General features: G+C 41.3%; 1 long non-coding RNA gene across 1 annotated transcript; it reads right to left on the bottom strand.

Annotated features, from left to right (window-relative positions):
- Positions 1-223: 223 nt before the first annotated feature.
- LOC119352715 lies at positions 224-2,107 on the bottom strand. Its single transcript, XR_005170215.1, has 2 exons — positions 1,518-2,107; positions 224-491 (listed from the first exon to the last, which is right to left on the bottom strand). It is a non-coding gene; the product is annotated as an uncharacterized LOC119352715 (long non-coding RNA).
- Positions 2,108-6,097: the final 3,990 nt, after the last annotated feature.

Here is a 6,097-nt window from a genome sequence, read left to right as displayed (position 1 = left end):
TCGGCCCAGTTAAAATTCTAGCCCACTACGTTTGACTATCAACCCGGTTAAGATTTCAGCCCAATTAATTCCAATACGGCCCATATCAACCCAATTAAGATTTCAGCCCAATTAATTCCAATACGACCCAAATAGCAACGTCCATTCAATTCGCCCAGCTAGCACATCCCATTACACATAATACAAATTTTCACATCCAATTATTTTCCATCAACAGGACACATAATTTTGCCAAGCCCACAATTTTCTATTAAATTGTTTCATTCAATTACAACAACCATCACTGGTACAACACTAAAGCCACATTGCCAACATTTACAAAAGAAATCCAAAACATCATACATTACACAGATAATAATCACTACCAGATTACAAATGAACACTTCAAATGCAGCACCATGGGTTGCAAGAGATTTGTCCTTGAGATGGAGGAGGTAGAAGTCGATGATGTCATTCACACTCTGGTACAGGCAGCAAATGATCCTGCACAGCTGTTAAAATACTACACCAATCAGTATCTAGCTGATACAGAATAAGGAAATAAGAAATGATAATTATATGCACAGTACATATTGTGGAGGAAAGGAAACTATTGTGCCTCTAAAAGAATGTGCATCACACTTCTCAATTAAACAATTGTCAGACGGCCTATTTTTGTATTCTAAAACAAATGAAGAAACTGAGATTACAATTGTCAGAAGGCCTATTTACTCAAACATATATAATTCTAATGCAATATGTATTTTTCCTATTTGATGTTATTGTATATAAATGCAAGATCACACTGTACAATATAAGTAGTTTTTTTTCAAATTCACAAACCTTATAGAAGGCACATTCACAAAATATGACTACACTTGACTCTCAGCAAAATCAATTCATTAGTATTTACTACTCCTAACAAACATTCATAATTCCAGCATTTAGAGGCAATGTAAATGAAGTAGATTACTAAGAACAGAGGGGCAATACGGATACACTCAATATAGATGTCTATCTAAAGATACCGTAAGAACTATAGGAGTAAACACTTTACTATGGCAAATCACAACTCAAGTATAGCGTAGTAATTTCGGTTCTTATACAACTCTGTAATTCTAGCTACAAGCCATCGAGAAGTACAAAAGCCAATAACTTGCAAATCACCACAGTACCATGCCCAAATTCCAAGTAACATGCTAGGACAATTGTTCAGTAGCATAAGCACGAGTATAACCCCACTGAACCTAAATAAACAGAAACAGTTTTAAACATTAGCATACCATGAACAGGAGTAATCAACAATAGCATAGAATGTGATGGGATAGCAGCCTATGAGCTAAATCAAGCTAAAATATGCATCCTATTACATTCTGCCTAGCAAACGGCAAGAACAGGATAAACCATGGCCAGATGACCACCACATGCTTAAATCCTAAGCCATGGCACCATGGCCGGCACATACACAGGCACGGCTCGGTGGCCGTGTCACCCAGAGCACGAGAGAGGGAGAGCAGGACGGAAGACCAGGGTCTTACCGGAGCTAGAGACGAAGAAGTGGCCCGTCGCCCTGGTTGCGTTCACCATACCTAGCAGTGTCGGTGTTGTCCTCCTTGAGGAGACCCGTGCCATCGATGGGGAAGACGGGCGTGAGATGAGAGCGCTAACCGTGGCTGGCTGATGTCCGCCTGGAACCAGCCCCCGACGCGTCATCGGGAGGAGACTGAACCATGAGGAACCACCGCCACCAATCCGACAGCGAGATTGCTGGTTCTGGCAGTGGACGGGACGGCTGGATGGAGTAGAGGTGGTGTGGTGGTTGGAGTCGGAGAGGAGGTAGCAGGCGATGTTGCTATCCGCGGTGGATCCGGCAGCTAGACGCCAGATCCAGCCGCACATGGAACGCTCGGACGGTGTGGGGCGGCCTGGACGTCGCGCCGGTGGTGCTTGACACGATGCGGACTCCGAGCTCCTCGACTGGGCAGGGAAGTCGAAGATTGGAGAACGAGATGGGAGGAAGGAGGCACGGGAGGAGGGATCTGGGCGGAAGAGAAGCCGGCGGCTGCGGGGGTAGGGGAGAGAAGAGAGAGGTAGGGAATTAGGGATTGTGTGCCATCCGTTGGATCTCAGAAAATCGAACAGTTGAGGAGCACGATCAGCGAGCGGGCTGATATGGCCAATCAGAATGCATGGTTTGCCTCACGCAGGATCGCTCCCTGGCTGAGAGCCATAATGGGCTTTCGCTATTTTTAGATAATTTATATTAACGAAAATGATGCAAACTACCTGATGATCTGATTTTAAATTTAATCATATGGCTCGGGAGCAACGTATTATGATGACTAGTTTTTGCAACTGAGTCATTGTTGCAATCTTCCCCACTGCAACAACTTGTGTGTTGCCGAATCTGGATCACGATCCCCTCGAGAGCAATTGCATGCCTTGCTTCTCTCGAGCTCCTTGTCAAGCTGACACCTCCTCTCGCAGCTCTGACCACTAACATCGACGCTCGCCACCGGCAAGCACAAGAAGTCGCCTCCGGTGCTCCTCCCTAGCTCCTCGGCGAGTCAACGCCTCCCTACGCTACTTCAATCGCCGCCACCGGCAAGCACAAGAAGTCGCCTCCGGTGTTCCTCCCTAGCTCCTCGGCGAGTCAACGCCTCCCTGCGCTACTTCAATCGCCGCCAACGGCAAGCACGCCGACATGCATGCCGCCAGTGAGCATGCCGACGTGCAGGCCGCATTCTACACAATGTGCAGAGAAAGAGAGGGAGAGAGAGAGAGACGGAAATGAAGATGAGATAGGAGAATGGTTAGAGGATTAAATTTAGAAAGAAAAAGAAACACAAAATGCCAATTTTGACATGGCACATATGACAGTGTATGTTCAGTGTAAAAAATGTTTCAGGGTCAATTGATGAAGCAACCGTCACTTTTGCATTCAAACTCGGCATGCTCCCTCTCGAAATCATGATTCTTCCTCGGAGATCTTCCGGTTTCCAAATAGTGTACGTCGCAAGTTTTGTGAAACGCTCTCAATTTTTTACCATGGTGCCTAGGAATCATGTAATGACACCATGTCAGGTTTCTTGTTTTCAGACTTTGTTTGCATTTTCTAGAATAAAAATAACCAATAAGCTTTGTGTTTGGGCTCGATCCTTGGCACCCTAATGTATGTGATTCCTCTTCTTTTCTTGGATAAGACCTGAACATAGACTTGTTGGACAAAATTAGGATTTGTTTTTAACCCATTTTTACCATTTTTGTATGCACATGTTGTTCAAATTTGAATTGTATTCGTTAAATAACAAGAAATGCACTCAATGGCTAAAATATAGCGAACAACCCCCTAAAATGATAAACTTTGACATGCAACATGTGATGGTGTCTCTTGAATGTAGAAAAACTTTCAAGGTCCAACGATGAATCATTGCATTCAAACCCGACCCATTCCCTCTCGAAACCATGTTTCGCGGGAGATGTCCCGGTTTCCAGGAAGTGTATGTGACAACTTTTGCATTCAAAACAAGAAATGTACGGAAAATTGCAATTGCGATAAAACTTAACGGAAGTATTAGTGCATTTGAAACAAATGTTCAACATGTTTTTAGAAAACCATTTCACGTGTATTAAAAAATTGTAAACGTGTTTTTTAGTTCATCATGAATTCAAAAAATAGACAACGTCCCTTTAAAAAATGTCAATGTGTATTTTTTAAAAATGTTTAGTGTGTTTTTAGAAAATGGTGAATGTTTTAGTAAAAATATATTATGATACTATGTACTATTAATCTTACATTTCTATAGACTAAAACATGTGTAACATTTTTAATACATTTCAAAACATTATTACTATTACACAATAATTTTTAATACTGGTTGAAACATATACAAAAATTGTGTGCTTTTGGCCAAGAATGAAGATACAGAATTTGCAAATAATTTGTAATGCACGTTGAACTGTTTAAGTCCATGTAAATTTTATAAAAAGTTCATGTTTACCTCTGCAAGGTACAAAAGAATGAAAATAGAATAGACATTTGAAATACATAATAGTTGTATGTTAATTATTACTGTAACTTTTACTTGCAAAACAATAATAACAGTAAATGTTTTATATGGAAAAAATTAAAAAATATAACTTGGACAAAATAAAAAGAAAACGAGTAGAAAACTGCATGGGTTGGCGCACAGGACAGGCCCAATTATATAATTACTATTTTTAGCATCTAATTGTTGTCGAGTGGCTAGCTCGTTCCATCGATTAAAGCTAGAAAACGAGTAAAAAACTACTTGGAGCTAGAGATTTCTCAAGAAAAAAAAACTGCTTGGTTGGTACAGCCAAGCATCACAACGTATTTAGGGATGGCACCCGCAGGGTATGGGTACGGGTGGAGCTACCCCATACCCTTACCCATCCACCGTGAACTTACCCATCACCCATACCCATACCCGCCAAGGGTACAATTTTTTCCCATACCCATCACCCGACAGGGTATATGGGTACCCGCGGGTAAAAATACCTGCATTTAAAACACATCAATTGAGTAGAAAATAGTTGTAAAAAGCAATATATAATCATAAATTATTAATAGCAACAAAGTTTAAACAACAATGTACAATAACATATTGTAACAACAACACATTCTCATAAACAAAAATACTTGCCTATAAAGTGACACATAAAAATGTTAAAAAAACAACACATAGGCATACACTTTAAGTTCACAAAATCAAGATAAATCATAGAGATAATTTGACTACACATTAGAGTTTTTACCTAGCATGATTAGGAGGGGAAAATTAATACATTAGGATATTAACGGAAACCCATTTATCAACATTTTAGATGGGTACATGGGTACCCGGGCATGGGTTATATGATCCCATACCCGTACCCTTTCTACCCGACGGGTATGATATTTTCCCATTTAAGTACCCATGGGTAAATATTTATCCCATACCTTTACCCTAATAGGGTTTTTACCCGCAGGGTATGTGGGTAATGGGTACCCATTGCCATCCCTAAACGTATTGTCTATATAAAATTCTTGCTCATAGTTACACAAATAGCGTTTTGTGGCTGGAGGTCTCAGGTTCGAAACCCCCTTGAGCGCAATTGATATTTTGCTGTTATTTCTCTCGTGTCATACTGACATGTGGAACCCGCACTTTCCAGTAAAAGCTGACGTGGCATCGGTATTTTTGTTGCTATTTCTCTTGTGTCATACGGACATGTGGGACCTGCACTTTCCAGCAAAGCTGACGTGGCATCGGTCTCGGCTCATCTCTCGCTCTGCCACACTTACATGTGGGTCCCATACTATGGCAAGCTCGCATGGCACCTGTGTAGTGCAGGACGTAGCAAGGACTAACATGTGGGCCAAAAGAAGAAAAACGTATGGCACATCAGCATGAGTCATACATGACGGACTGGATGGTGTATAAAGAAAAAAAAGGCCTAGCTGCTTGTTTCATGACGGATTTCATGACGGTTTCTTCCTAGAGGGCTACTGTTTTGGGGCCTATTTTTATTTTGCTGATCAATGACGTTTTCCGTGACGAAACAGAGAAACCATCATCGATGGCACCCTATCTGTGACGAATTCTGAGAACGTCATCCAAAATCTGTCATGGATTAACATGTTTCTTGTAGTGCATGGAAGTCGGATAGGGTGAAGAAGCGGTCCGACGTGGCCAGAATCAAGCCCCCACGGTGCCGTCGGCCGGGAGGATATAGAAGTTTGCAACGAAACACTAGAAAGATTAGAAAATATGCCATTCATACCGAGGCTTGGTATCATTATGCCGTTGGATCAATTGTTACCTTGGTTGTGATTATGATCGCATTTGTTTTCGCATTGAAATGTTTTACATAGTTTCAATGTATGGTTTAATTAATTAGATGCTCTGGAGAGCTATATGTTGTTAGATGAGAACTATGTATGTACTTTGGTTTTAATGTGATGATGAACTTCTATTAATTTGGACACTTAATTATATATAATGCACGCAGATGAACCGGCAATGGATGTACGGTGACAGACACACCTCCGAGTACATTAAGGGCGTGCATGAGTTTCTCGATGCGGCTGAGGCAAACAAGCAGAATGGTTTTA

The sequence above is a fragment of the Triticum dicoccoides genome, chromosome 2A, assembly GCF_002162155.2.
Source record: "Triticum dicoccoides isolate Atlit2015 ecotype Zavitan chromosome 2A, WEW_v2.0, whole genome shotgun sequence".
NCBI classification, from domain to species: domain Eukaryota; kingdom Viridiplantae; phylum Streptophyta; class Magnoliopsida; order Poales; family Poaceae; genus Triticum; species Triticum dicoccoides.
The sequence above is the reverse complement of the archived record's forward strand: the minus strand, read 5'-3'. Positions and strand labels throughout refer to the sequence as shown.